Source organism: Pithys albifrons, chromosome 1, assembly GCF_047495875.1.
Source record: "Pithys albifrons albifrons isolate INPA30051 chromosome 1, PitAlb_v1, whole genome shotgun sequence".
NCBI lineage: Eukaryota > Metazoa > Chordata > Aves > Passeriformes > Thamnophilidae > Pithys > Pithys albifrons.
In genome coordinates, this window is record NC_092458.1 from 106,154,600 (window position 1) to 106,170,375 (window position 15,776).

Below are 15,776 nucleotides of genomic sequence, written 5' to 3' on the forward strand. Positions count from 1 at the left end.
CCTTACAATGTGCTGCTCTACTTCAGCAAGAAATTAAACTCTAAGCACCAAAAATAAAGTCACAAAATTCACCGAGAAACTGATGAATGCAGTAATTCCGATCTTGCTTATTGTAGTCCTAGTTTACAGCTCAATGATAGTATTTACCAGCTGGACTGTTCGTTTTACTGGGCCCTGAACCACAATCTCACCCATAAAATAAATAAATAAATACTGTTCATAAGAGTCTCCATGGCTTTTTATTGAGATAATCATTGTAATATTATAAACAGTTCTTGGTGTTTATTCAAATAGAAAGAATGTTGCACCTTATTTCAATCACCAGCTTTCCTCCTTTTATTAAAACATAAAGCTATTAACATAACGCTATTAATCTGTGTATTCAGTTCAGAAAACACTATCTTTTAGAAATATTCTACGCAAGCGCATGCAGCAGCAACCCAAAAGTATATGGGTCATACGCTCACAAAGATGCTAACACTGTTCAACAGGGAAGGTACTAAAAATCAGATATTACACATAGGTAAAGCAAAATGCTATATAGTCAAAGCAAAAGAAAGAATAAGAAAGAAAACAGTTAAATACATTTGCCCAAAAGAAGTAAACAAGGAAAAGTAAAACTTCCACAAAGACAAAATGCATTACAGTTATCAGAATTCCTAAACAAAATTAATTAAAATCCAACAAAGCACACCCACAAAACACAATAAACAGTAGATTTTCTAAGAATTAAAAAAAACCCTTCTGATTTCTTATATTACATTTACATGTTTCATTAAGAATTAGGTCAGAAGCCACTGATTTTTAGTTTATGAATGCAGGTCAAGACAAGAACATTTTTCTATTTACTGTGTGTAACTCTGTATAGAAATCAATCCGTTACTTTCATTACAACCACACAATCAATTCCATTTAAAGTACAATGCAACAGCCAAGTCCAAGGACAATATGGATCGCTGAAAATCCTTCATACTATCTACAGAATTTATTCAGTTCGACTGGGATGATTTTTCTTCTCATTAGTATTCACCAAGCTTTCACAAACAAACTTATCCTGGCTTCACCTGATTTTAGTTCAAAGCATAAAGCTAAACAAAGCAAACACTAATTTACTGATACCAGCACTGCTGTGTAAGTATTGCTCTTCAGTAAATAACAGAAATCATCTCTTAAAGAACAATTTTATAGAGGAGAGAGCCTAAGTCACACTGAGTCACAGATATTTCTACAACTGCAATACAACAGGACTACATGTCAGACAAAACGTATGACATACACACACAGGCACATATGATGAATGTAGATAATGTATTTAAGCAGTCTGTCTTAAATGACTGTATTTTATCACCTTACAAATACTTTTAAATACGCTTCTCTCATTTTTCTCTCCCTCATAATGCTATTCTGAGGTTCCTAAGGGACGCAAAGCTGAGGTATTTAAAAACTGCAAAATATTGGAAATGTCTTCCCTACATACCCAAAACATTTGTTATGATAATTTGGACAGATGAAATTTAGTATTGTTTATAATTATTTTAAATGTTCATAATTATTTTAACATTTCTAGTTCAATATATGAAAATTTAGGCATAACATCAGACTTTAAAACAGTAAAACTCCAAAGAGTACTTTCAGTTATGGTATGTTTATTCAGGTTTATTTTGCTTGTTTGCTTTTATTCCCAGTCTATATTCTCAACTAATTTTCTCCTGCATCTTAGTGTTTGTATAGGGTTTTTTAAATATTATTTTTTTCCTTCTGCCTGCCTGAAACATAAGACTGTCAAACGAATATTGCTGTAAAAATAACAGAATAGACTGAAGAATGTACTGCTCAGAGATTTCTGCACAATAAAGCTGCTTGTGATTTTCAGTTAAAACCCTTATCTTGAATACTCTTAGCATTTGTTCCCTTATTGATCACTTTGTTCAACTACATATCTCCCTTCCCAACAAGATATCAGAGAAAATGAAAAATTATCTTGGAATATTGCTCCAGAATGGGCAGTCAGATGTCTGGTAACAAAACAGCGACTGTGTTTCCACGTCCATGTTTTCCCCAGTTTTGTTAATTTGAGATGGCACTGATATGTAATCTCTGGGTGTTTCTTAGTGTGCCATCTCCTTTTTTAATCCAATGTATGTTTTTAAGTCACTGTTAAACTGTTGTTCTTGCCAAGTGGTCATCTGATTAGCAGCATCCTCTCTTGGGTAACAAACCAGAATGCACACACGTACCTACACACTTGTATAGGTGCAGATGGGAACGAGTGTATTCTGCCTTCTTATTGCAGATGAGCCTCAAACGGGGCTCTCATCAGCAATTTAAAATTGTCTCTGTCGAGCCTCACAATGTATTTCAGTCAAAAAGAAAATTGCACAATGCCAGATTTCTTGCTCACACGTAACCACATGTAAATAGACGAAGGGTTCACAGCACATGGGGAGAGAAACTGTCTGACAGATTTGCATATATCCCCACTGCAAACCTTAAATAAGCACACATAAACACTTTTTCCCTCTTGTTCGGCTGTATTTACTTGCCACTGCTTCCCTCCCCTGGCTTCCACCAGCTCATTTTTTCCCCACCTCCTGAATCTGTTTTCTCCCTCCTATCTGTCTGCCAGCAGTGACACTGTAGAATCCCCTAAAAGCAGCCCCAAGCAGCCCCATCCCAGGGGTACTCCGAGCTCCTGAGTCACCCAGGAACTAACAGGTTAAGTCCATACAGGCAGGAAGAGGCATGACTCAGGCTCTGAGAATACGAAGCTGGACTGTTTGGTAGGATTGCATTAAGTGTAAGACTCAATATCTGCAAGTGAGATAGCAGGGACACTGTTGAGGGAGAAAAATTCACTTTCCCAGAATACTCTCCGTCTATTCAGACATTAAACAGCTGAAACGTGGGCGCCGCAGAGGTTAAGCTTGGCAGCTGAGAGCAGGACCTTGAGCTGCTCAGCAGCCCTCGCCTCTCCCTCTCCCTGCTGCACCAGCCCGGGGAGCCGTGACACCAATTTCACCAGCAATCTGCCCCCAGGGGCTATTTTAAGACTGTACCAGACCTGTCTGCAAAGCTGGCCCAAGAGAGCCAGCTCAAATCTATTTGAAATGCTACAGATTGGCTACGTAATCCAGTTCAGAGCCTGCAAATAAGCAGTATGAAGGATCCAGGCTGGCTCTTCGCTACTGCATGAATTTTGATGGCAGCGAAGCAACTCAAATTGTAGTATATTGGTGCAATCAAAGGATTTATTGGCAAAGAGTAAAGTCTACTTTTTAGAGGAGAGTTACCTTTCCTTGCAGCAGGAAAACACACTTTTATTTACTATTAGAGGAAAACAATTTCAAGCTTTCCTGACTCAACTGTGTAAATTAACAAACAAGGTTTTCCTCTGGCTAAAATGCACACTGGACCAGGGCAGTAACCACCTCCAAAATTAGCTACTCCTTCTCATCAAAAGACATGTTATGGCAGTCCCTCCTGCCATCTCCCAAAACCTGCTGGATCTGCATGAGCCTCACAGGCCAGTCAAGGTGAAAAGAACCAAATGGACAACTGGCAGAGTAACATGTGGGGAAAACAGTCTGACAGACCCTCTCCAGGATAGAAATGCACCCCCAAACATCAGCTTTACAGCAGTTGCCTGGGGTTGAAGCTGCCATTGTGATACCAACAAACATCACGGCCCCTCTCACCCTCAAGAGCTTGGGGGCTATGTCTTTCCCCTTTGCCTTGAAGATGTCTGGAAAAATCAGTAAGAAAAATATTGGAACAGGAAAATATTGTCACCCTCTTCTTCTACAGCACTTGCTGAGCATTTACTACCACATGGAGTAGCAAAGTCAATTTAATTTTCTCTTTGTGCAAGTGCTGAAGGTTATCACTGGTAAAAGAGCCAAAATTATTCTGATTCCTTGACACAATATATTAAGTTCACACTTCTCAACAGTTCAACAAGAAAAGCATTGGTGCAAGCACACACTCTATCCATTAACCGTCCTGTGGTGCTCAAAAAATGAGAGGCCAAGTGTAACATGAGAGTATTCTTTGCTTCGAAAGAACTTTTCACTGCCTTCCTTAATTTGTAAATCTCCTTCTGTGGGTTTATTTTAGTGCCTTGATTCTATTTGAACATAGCTTATTATGATTTAATTTCCTCCTTTCTTTTTTTTTAAAACAGAGGATGGAAAAGAAAAATAAATCTCTCATGCTCTCAGCATATAACAGTTGATATAATAGACTGAAATGGCTCCTTCTAATCACTTGGGGATTTTTAAGTGCATTTTATTGACATGATAAGCCATTATGAGTCCTTCAGACTTGTTATGGTTTATCATATCAAGACTCACGGTTTTAAGTAATATTCCTAATATGCATTCACAGCATCCACTCCAACAGCTTCTTTAATCTCAATTAAATACCATTAAAGATATGTATGGTACCTATGTAGAAGTGGCACTAGAACACTATTTATATGTGCTAGTGACCAAATGTCAGACTGGCTCAATTACCTTCCGCCTCATCCCATACCCCGTAGTCTTATTGCTCACTACAAGTTCATATGCAAAGGTAACATTTTTCAGTGGAATTATGTGGGACAAAAGTTTCTGGTGATTGGGTTTTTTCCTAGGGTTTCTTTCTTTCTTTTCTTCAAGTTATTCAATAAAATGAGATCCCTTCTGCCCATCTCCAACAGCTGCCTGACAAGAACTTGAAATCTCTTGATACATCCCAGCAAAAAGGGTGCTAGCCCTATGGTCTAGGACAACATTTGTACTCAAAAAGAAGTAAAAGTGAATGTCAAAGGTCACTTGAAAGAGCAAAACTCTGGCTGCACAGAGCACAACCATGCAGCTCTCCTGAAAGGCCACATAATTCACCTATGTCTTCCCCAACCTGTGCTGCATATTTATTGTCTGCCCCTTTGTGCTTTTTGCACTTCAGACTACTCTGTTTCCCCATTTCATCTTTCTTTTATCTTTGCGTTCTGACTTCTCTACAGACCTAGGGCCCCTGCCCTCAGGAGAAGGTGAAAAGCAGCAAAAAGAAGTGTGTAAGGCAGAAGAGAGGCAGTCAAAATGGGTGTGGCTGCCAAACAACCCAGACCTTCTGGGAGCAAAAGGCAGTGACTCTTGCACTAAGAGCAGCAAGAGACAAAGCTGTTCGAAAGTTATAAATTACTTAGAACCTAAGTGCTATGAATTTATGGCAATCATCTGACCTTTGAAATGAAAAGGTGCAGCTACTTTACAAGTTGAGAACAAAGCGAGACCCACCAAAAGACAGTACAAAAAAAGGAGTGAGCAGCCTGGCAAAGCTGGCACCAGATTTGGCCTAGGAACAGATATTAAAACACCCAAAGGTACAGCAGGTTGCCAGGGGCCCATCTTGCCATCTGGTGCTCTCCCACAGAGACCAAGGGCAAAATCCTTGGAAGGGGATATAAAAACAGACCAACAAGTGCAGTGTTCTACAAATTCAAAGAAACTGGGACCTGTCACCTTGCACAGGGGCTGGACAGTGTTAATCAGCTAATGCTATAACAACTTTCCTCTTCAAGTAGAAGCACTTGGCACACTTACCTCTAATTTAAGGAAGCAAATTATATACAAATAAAAGATTAAGAGCACATGTGCCATTTAACTAGTTATGCCAACAGCTGAAACAAAGATATTCATGTTGTAAAACTAAAGGAAGTAGGTCCAAGTTGTACTCACAGTTACAGTCAGAAATATGCACAATCCCCTAAACACTTTATGCAAAATAGCTGCAAAAATGTTTGTCACTGTTGTTAGAAGTGGGCCCACTACTGGCATTACCCTCTGTACAGAATGCAGAGCATCTCTTATTATGGATTTTAAGTTTATGATGCACTCTCAGAATCATTTTAGTAAAACCAAAGGCTATCAAATGATTTCATAATCAATTAACACTACAGCTTAATTCCCAGTCTGCTACATCCTTCACTGAAGCTTTGCCACATAATTGACATCTAATTTGCTATACCATAAAAACAGACTTGTTTATTCTCATTCCATTACCAGTAACTAGCTCATTATTCTAATGCACTCTGAAGTATTTTAAAAATAAATGCGAAAGAAAATTCCATTCCATTCTGCGTCCATTAGTTATCCTTTCAGGTTAAAAAAGATGTTGAAATCATTATAGCCCTTTTTCTTTATTCATACCAAGTAACTTTTTTTCAGAATATTGTCGCTATTTTAGGAAAGCTTGCTGTAGTAAGAGAACAAAGCACATACCAACAGGCAGCAAGACTGATACACACCAATCCTCGAAGTAAATAATTTTCATCTTTTAACTTCCTGATTTATTTGGATGGCTCAACAGAATAGAAACAGCACAAAAGTCCTTTCTAGGAAATACTGTTATGACATCATACCCTGAACATCAATAACTTTATTAAAATACTCTAGAACAAAAGTAGTAGCTCAAACATTCATGTGCAACTGGAACCTCACCAAAAAGAGTTTATAGCAGCCATAAAACTACCACAGTAGAAAAAATCTCCCTCTCTGACCACTACTATATTCAGCAATTGAAAAGTGTGCCTCTGTAGTAAAGAGGAGCTGTTTAGCTGTGAATTCATGGATCTCTGAACACCACCAGCACAAACATCACTTTTATCACAAAAGTCCAGTTTCCTTTTGTATTTGGCAAAAAAGCCATGTAGCACAGGTCAGTGATCAATGACTTAGCTAAGTAAAAATTGATCAAACAACTACAAATTTCTCCTCTGCTACTTACAGAAGCAACAGGAGAGGGAATTATTGAAAATAATTTACTGCCCACTTAAAGTCAGAAATGATATGCTCTTGAGTCCTCTAAACAGAGCAGATGCAGTGCAGTATCCGATTGCATATTTCTATATTCATTCAGACAACTCTGAATTCAGACAGAAATCCACAAAGTCACTTCCTAGAACCCTGGGCCTTTAAACTTCTGTCCAGATCTCATCTAGTCACATGCTATTTCCTTAGACTGTTAAAGACAGAATTATACCGTTATAACTCATGTAATACTCTATCATTTAGTATTTAATTTCCAGGATTATTTGGTTTCCTCAAGATACATTATTGCTCTTTGAGGGGAATTTTTTTTTATTGTAGGAAATCAATTATTAATACCTGTGATTAAACTCAGTGGTAACATACTGCATTCCTAGACCACAAATATTAAATGACATTATAGAGTGCTAATCTAGAAAATTTCTAGCCTTTTTTCATTCATGATTTTTGAACTTATACTGTGAGTCAAGCCCTCTTTCATACATAAAATTAATCAAGAAAAGAGAATAATCAACAAAAGAAGCAACATGGATCAACACCTATGAAACTCAGATTTAAATTCGCCTTCACTGAACCAAAGATCCGGAGTTTTGATATCCATGTCATGTGGAGCACCTGATGATATCAGCATCTGTATTCTCACATCACTATCAACCGTCTGGGAACATCCACGAATTTTATTTCATCATTATATAGAACTCAAAACTTCTCTTTCCCCAAGATGAATAAATTTTCAAGTCTGACTGCTACAGATCAACCATTCTGAAACAGATTGTTCATCCCATCATTCTACACTTAAATAGAACTAGTTCAGAATTTTGCAGCTTGGCAAGAAAGAAGGTCAGCCATCAATTTAAAGTATATGAAGAAGGTAAAGAGGAGGGAGGCCTAAGGAGACTAAGCCTTGGTACCTGTAATGATGGAAATTAATTGACCCAAGCTCTCCTTTATCTGGAAATGCTCAACAGAACCTCTGTCTTCCCTGTGATTTTACCAATATAAGTTTTACTATTAAACAGACTTCAAGTATTTCTTTAATTTGATTGAAGTAATATACTCTCATATACCTAAAGAAACAAACTTAGAACTACTTTTCTGAGTTTTGCATAGTAACTTTTTTTGCCTCTGTATAAAAATTAGATATAGATAACATACAAAGGTGAAACAATTTGATCATGACCACAACTATGGACGATAATCACATTAATTCATATTTATATCTTGTGCTGGTTTAAAGGTGAACCAGCAGGGGAAATGAACTCACCACGAGAGAGATTATAAGTCAGACCTAAAATTTAATAATAATATTACAATAACAACACTGACACAAAAGGGAAATTGCTTTCAACTCACAAAACCCCAGCGGTATAACCCAGTGTCCTGGGGCACAAATCCAAGGGGGTTTGTTTGCCCTTGGGCTGAAACCCCTGTGGTTCCCCCAAGTCCAGAGCAAAAGGAAAAGAAAAACCTGTTGGTGCAGGCGAGGGCTGTGGTCTGGGCGAGAGCGGTGATCTCCTCCTGTCAAGGTCCTGCTGCTGCTCTGGATCCGACGAGAGGTTCCCGAGGTCTTCTTACCCACCCCTTATGTACCCTCAGGGAGCACTCAGTCCCTCCCCCTGGGCGGGGACTCACACAATGGGTGATTAACTCTGGGAGCCAGGGGGTGTTGAGCTGCTGATGGCCCATTAGCAGCTCCGCCCCCTCAGGCTGGGTGTGAAGGTGATAATGGCTCCCTGGGCAGCTGCTGCTAATGGCCCATTGACCTTGGGGAATGAATAGAGGGGGTGGAATACACAGGTTTGATCACCCCCACACAGGGTTAGCTGGTCCCTCCTGCTGAACTAGGACATATCTACAGGCACAACCATCTACATATCCATCCATCCACCTCTCCACCAATCCAAGATATTTGAAAGAAACCTAATGTACACAGTCTGAACAACATGTAAGTTAAGGGAACATAAAGAACCACTAGATTAATTTCATGGTTTCATGTCTTTGAAAAGGCACAGTCTAGAACTTTGGTATGCTTTTCAGGTTTCCTTAAAAGTATTTAAAATATACTTAGTGATAGAAAAGTATTATCCAGGACAGGACTAAAATGGGATGTTTCCAGTAGTAAGTGCCTTCAAGTGGCATGGGCAGGAAAACAAGGGCATCAGGCCCATCTCACATTGGTTCATGAAAGACAGGTCTTGCTTGCCCAACCTAGTGGATGAAGGAAAGGCTGTTGATGCTGTCTGCCTGGACTTTAGGAAGGCCTTTTACACCATTTCTCAAAGCATTCTCCTGGAGAAACTGGCTGCTTGTGGCTTGGATGGATGGACTGTTCACTGGGTGAAAATCTGGCTGGAGACTGTGGTGGTGAGTGGAGTGAAATCCAACTGGCAGCCCATCAGAAGTGGTGCTTTCTTCCCAGGGCTCAGTGTTGGGTCAGCCATGCTTAATGTCATTATCAACGATCTGTACAAGGGGATCAAGCACACCCTCAGTCAGTTTGCAGAGAACACCGAGCTGGGTGGGAGTGTTGAACTTCTGGAGGGCAGGAAGGCCCTGCAGAGGGATATGGACATGTTGGATAGATGGGCTGAGGACAACTGTGAGGTTCAACAGGGCCAAGTGCCAGGTCCTGCTCTTGAGTCACAACAACCCCAGACAGTGGTACAGGGTGAGGGAAGAGTGGCTGGAAAGATGCTTGATAGAAAAGGAGATCAGAGGATAGTGGTCGACAACAGCTGAACATGAGTCAGCAGTGTGCCCAGGTGGCCAAGAAGGCCAATGGCACCTGGTTTGTGTCGGAAAGTGTGGCCTGCAGGACCAGGGCACTGATTGTGCCCCTGTACTCAGCAATGATAAGGCCACACCTTGAGTGCTATATCCAGTTCTGGGTCCTTCACTGCAAGAAAGACATTGCCCTTCTCTGGACTGCCTTCAGCACATCAGCAAAGCTGGAGAAGAGTCTGGAGCACAAGTCTGATGAGGAGCAGCTGAGAGAGCTGGCGGGGGCTCATCCTGGAGAAAAAGAGGCTTGGGGGGGCGGGGGGACGACACACAATTACCTGAAAAGAGGTTGTAGCAAGGTGGGGGGTCAGTCTCTTCTCCCAGGTGACAAGCAGTAAGATATGAGGCGGCCTCTAATTGCACCAGGCAAAGTTTAGATTGGGTATTAGGGAAAATTTCTTCATGGAGAGGGTTTTCAAGCATTGGAACAGGCTGCCCAGGAAAGCTGTGGAGCCACCATCCCTGGAGGTATTTAAAAGACATAGCTTTGAGTGTCGTGGTTTAGTGGTGGACTTGGCAATGCTGGGTTAATACTTGATCTCAATGATGTTAAATGCCTTTTCCAACCTAAAGGCATCTATGAGTTTATGAAAATATATCTGGATACCTAGCTTAGCAGTTTGATGGCATCTTAGTTTTAAAAGCAACTTAAATCTCTACTCTCAGCAATTTCAAGGAAAGTGTTCCAAATACAAGATGAATATTAAAAGCAGAATCTTTTTTTCTTTTTAATTCTCAGAAGATGATCTTGGATTCCTTGGATTTTGCTTCTAGCCTAGCCAAACATAAAAGCAGAAAAAGTAAAAGGTCATTGATTCCCCCCCCCCCCGTAAAACTATAAAACTAGCAAGAATAATTTATTTCATTATGGGAATATGACACTATTCTGAAAACAAACTCTTCAAAACATAGTCTGAATTTCAGGAAAGCAAACCAATGAAGAGTACTCTTTCCTTTCAGCAGGACTTGATGAGGTTCCAGTTGCCCTTCTGTCAATTGTATATTCTCTATGCTCTAAGGTGGTAAATATAGAAGAGGTTGCATCATTGCAGCTCTTGTGTGCCTTATGGTGGGGAAGTCATGAAATTATTTAGGAGACAGCAGTGCTGTTGGGAAAATGAAATGCAGTCCTCTTGAGCAAAAGCCATTAAGGTTTACCCACATTTTTATTCTAAAGTATCTGCTTTTCTGGGAGTTTGGCAATCATAAAAGGCATGCAGAAAACTTCCTGATAATTTTGGACACCTCTTCACTACTATGTAATATTATTCTTCAACCCACAAAGTTACCCCGTGCTCCTAAGGGACGATTACACAGCATAAGAGAATGTAGCACCACAAGAAAAATTAAGAACCAAGAACCAAGCAGGGTTCATGCAAGAACATCATGTAATGTTCTGTAAAGACTGGTATGAATTCAGATAAAGTCAATTACAAGTTCCCTTCTCTGGAAGAAAATTAAAGGAATAACTGGTCTTTCTCCAACAGGACAAATAAGCCTTCATCTCTTTGCCCCACTCAAGAATAAACAAGATGTTTGCTGGTCAGGGAAAGGTTTGAACTTTTTCTGTGCTTTTTCTTTTAAGCTTTTTTTATTATTGTGGTCTGTCTACAAGTTTTTTCAATATATATAATCACTAGTCAGCTGAACACTGACTCCACTTAAAAGCAATGCTTAAAGGACTGCCTTACAAAACTGAAATCCAGAAATTCTTTCTTTCTGGGAACCATACAGGATACTGATAATTGGAAACCCTCCTGAACTGTACAGAATCACCAAATCACTCAGGTTGGAAAAGACCTCTGAGATCATTGAATCCAACCTTTGACTGATCACCATTTTGTCAATTAGACCTGGGCACTAAGTGTCATGTCCAGTCATTTATTGGAAACCTCCAGGGATGGTGACTTCACCACCTCCCCAAGCAATCTATTCCAATGTTTAATGACACTTTCCATGAAGTTATTTTTCCTGTTGTCCAATCTGAACCTTCCCTGATACATCTTGAGGCTGTCTGTCCTCTTGTCCTGTCACTACTTGTCTGGGAGGAGACCAAAAACTGTAAAAAGTCTCAAGTGCTTCCATATTACATCAGAAATGAACTCTCACAAGAAAAATCTCACCCATTTCAGTAGAAACTAGATTTTAGCTATAAAAATAAATATCTTGTATCTCATTTACAAATTCACTATCAGCATCTGACATTTCCTGGGAAGATACAAATCAAATTTTGGAATCCCTAGTTCTAGAAGAGAACTGCCATCAAAAGGGAGAAACTAAGGAAGTCTATCCTGCATTTCAAAAGGCAGATCTTTACTGTAGAGTGAGGCACTGCAACTTGCCAGAGAAGTTGTGGATGCCCTATCCTTGGAAGCATTCAAGGCCAGGTTGGACCGTGTTTTGAGCAACCTGATATAGTGGAAGGTGTCACTGCCCACTGCTGGGGGCTGATACAAGATGATCTTTAAGGTCCCTTCCAACCCAAACCATTCTGATTGTATGATGAGTCTTATGATTTCTAACATGACTTGCCCCACTACTTATTTCTATTTCTAATCACTTAGAATTATGACAACTGATTTTTAAAATTGCACATCCAAAAATCAGTAGGAAGAGTTTTGTCCATTGGTCCAACCCAAAAACTGATGAAGAAGAGTTAACACAACTGTATTCCTGATTTAACTTCAAAAATCTTGGTAATCATCATTACCACACCTAATCATTATTAAGACAAAATTAATAATGCATTAAACTTGTATTTACTGATGTTTTCCTAGATGAAATTCAGTTTACTCTTCTCTAGCATATGGTTCTTTTTATATCTACTGTCTGACATTTTCTGACAACTGGAATTAGTATGTGTTAAATACTGAACTTCAAGTGGAATAGTAGTATAAACACCATTGATTCCTCTTCAGTTGGAACACTGTCTATGAAAGACTGTCCAGTTTCTCACTAATGGACAAGACTATTTAATCCTAGAAAATCAAAAGACAAAACAAGACTATGCTACTAACTTTAGGTTATTGGATAAAGTGTAATAAAGAAAAATGGTATTAATTTAGTCAACCTTCACACAGAGATTTAAAGAATGTTTGCCACACTGAGAACATGTCCCTAAAATTCAAGAAGATGCTGACCACTTCTCTCTTTTTCTCACTGAAAGGTTCCTAATTGCCAAAGAGTGTGAAAATACATTAGATATCCTTTGAACATTGAAGTGATAAAGATGAATTGCACACGGGAAAAATGTGACTTTCTACAAATTGACCAACACTTAATTATCAAGAAGTAAAACCCAGAAATTTGAGAAACCCAAATATAATTCCAAAAGAAAAAGAGAATTTTCTTAAACAATACTATTATTTTCTATTCTAATTTTGCTAGACAATTACTGACAAATTCTTGCTACAGAGGACAATATTCAAAAACATAACTGACTCAGATATTGAGTGAATTACTTTTTTTCTATTTTTCGGCATACTGTTTAAAGCTCTTCCTTATGTATTATATATTTAATCCTAATTCTCTATAAGCACATGAAAGACAAAAAAAAATGTTGCTTGTAAATGAAAGACTGAACTCTAAGTCTTCAGAATAGAACAGAATATGACAAGATTGGATATACTTTAGGGCTCTTTTCTTCTAGATTTGTATACATAATGTCGGCTATACTTTTTCAGGTCCCTTTTAACTCTGATGCACTGCTAACAGAAGTGCAGCTGCTCTTTATTTATTTTGATCTCTTTTTTCCCCTTCCCTGTTCATAATACACAGGCTGTCTGGCTCATTTTCAAGCTATTGAAATATTTCAACTCTAAAAATGTACAATAGGCCATAACCACTTTCGTGCTTAAGCTGAGGAAATCCTCCCTCCTCTCCCCAATCTTCTGTGACTTTCTGGTCTAGAAAAAAACTGGAAATGCAAGTGTATACCTTAAAGCAGCAAGTTTGTACCGTGCTGTTATAGCTGTTCCCTTCTGAGATTAAAATACCATACACAACAAGTAGTTCTTGTGGGACTAATTCTGGAACTGTGAAATGCAAACATCTACAAAAAGTGTGGCACTGACACAAAATCACCTAACTCAACTTTTGCAAACTTAATGTCTCTTCAGTTTCAGCTTAAGTGCTAGCTGTATGTGAGCTGAATTTACCCAAAAGTACACCTCAATGACCTTTCTTCAGGTCAGGGAAAACAGGAGTTTGTGGTGGAGAAATGATAATAAAAGTTGCCTGGTAGAGGTTATGAAGTACTGCTGAATTTGGAGACTGGTTTGCTTCCTTTTTTCTAACATTATTTTATGTATGGCTATTGGAACCTGATATAACTAAACATACAGTTGAAAAAAATCCAGAACAAATCATGGTTAAGTTTTACATTGGTTATAAATTACTCAGATTGCCACAGCAAGGCCCCTTTATCTCCTTCCCCTTAAGTCATATTATTTTTAAAAATACATTATTCTTTTTCATACCACAAATATTTTCCTTCCTGCAGTGAAATCATCACTATTTAAAAATGTAAATAATTCTATACATTACATTATGTGAGCCCACAAAGTCATAAAGCAGCAAAAACAAGCCTTCTGTTTGGAGTGCAGAAAGAAACAGAAACCTGTGCCTATTCAGGATATTAAATGAGGAGAGCTCTTTAACTGCTTTATGTTAAGAAGTTACCTCAACAACACTGCCACCCAAACCTGTTGTGCAATTTTCCATAAAAAATGAGCAATGCTATTTGCCTCATATGCATATTAATATTTTTGATCTTACCTGAGTGGCAAATGCAAAAGGGATGATTTATCAAATGGTCTGGCACTGAAAGTCTCCTCATCAAAGAAGGTATGTTGTACAAACAATACTGGGTTTGCTACAATGTTATGCCATGATTTAACTTGAATAATAAAAATGTCACTTTGGAAGGATAGAAATGTAAGAAGTGCCCATCCCACTGTCTTTTAATAAAAGTAACTTTCAAAAGTACTGGTGATGGAGCAAGTATTCAAGCTGTGAGCACCCAGTATCTCTGAGACTTCAATAACAGCAGTGGGAATTAAATGGTCACAACTCACCTAATCCACGTCCCTGTTCTAGATCAGCCCAAAAAGAGCCAGTCCAAGAATAATTCAGAGTCCTCAAGGTACCAATCTTTGCTTCTAGGTAAAAAAACCAGAAATGACTGGAAGTGCCCGAGACCCTTCTTTCATCCTCATGTCTGGGAGGCTATACCTTACTCAAATGATTCTTTTCCCAGAGTCCTTAGAAGACAAGTTAAAGATCCCTTCTAGAACTCCTTCACAAAGGGAAGACACTTTATACTCACAGCAGTATAATTGTTGCTGATCAGTTTAGCAGAAGCATGTAACAGAAGGTCAAACTATCCTAAGAAACCTTGGTTCATCTCAGTCTTAACTTCTCATCTGAAATTCTGTAATTCTGAAAACTCAACCCCCAGTCTGATTTTCAGGCCCATGAATCCAGAGCTGAGACATATAATCCTGTTGTCTCTACATAGTACCAGGTAACTACTGTTAACCTGAAGCACACAGCAATCAAAAACAAGCACTCAGAATACTTATCTGAATGAGTAACAAGGTGCTCTTTCATTTCTAAAATATTAGCTTTGTCACATTTAAAATGTGACTTAAACCTTAATTACTTTAAAACTTAAAAACCTTAAAACATAATTATTTCTTAGTTAGTAATTAATGACTCCCACACTAGTAACTTTAACAACAGCAGTTGAAAGAAAAATATAGTCCTGAATATCCAAGCTTCAAGGCTCTTAGTTAAAATATGGCTCCTGTGCTCCCCAGTGCAGGAAAAGGGACTTTGGGAGCCACAGCCATGCTGTCAAAGGTGGAATATCCTCAGTGGCCACAAAGGCTGGGAAGCTTGGCATACCAACCCTACACACTGCAAATGGCACAGCTGCAGACCTTGGGACTCCACATTTCCCAGCAGCGCAGCAAGCCAGTTGAGAAGAATATATTTAGCTTGTTTTTTTTGTTTGGTTGGTTAGTCTTTTTTTGTTTATGATAGTTGTAATGGACAATATACATCTGTGAAGTACTTTGATTCTGGTGAATTGACTTTTCCCCAGGCAACCTCATTTCAGCACAGAATCCCAAACCAGTCCTGGACATAGCTTTTTGAGTTGCATATCCCTTCCCTGTAAGTTTCCTA

General features: G+C 38.9%; 1 long non-coding RNA gene across 3 annotated transcripts in view; it reads right to left on the reverse strand.

The window, feature by feature from the left end:
• The window catches only part of LOC139680354 (uncharacterized), a 238,218-nt gene that overhangs the window by 153,625 nt on the left and 68,817 nt on the right, over positions 1-15,776 (reverse strand). The gene's annotated exons all lie outside the window — the stretch shown is intronic.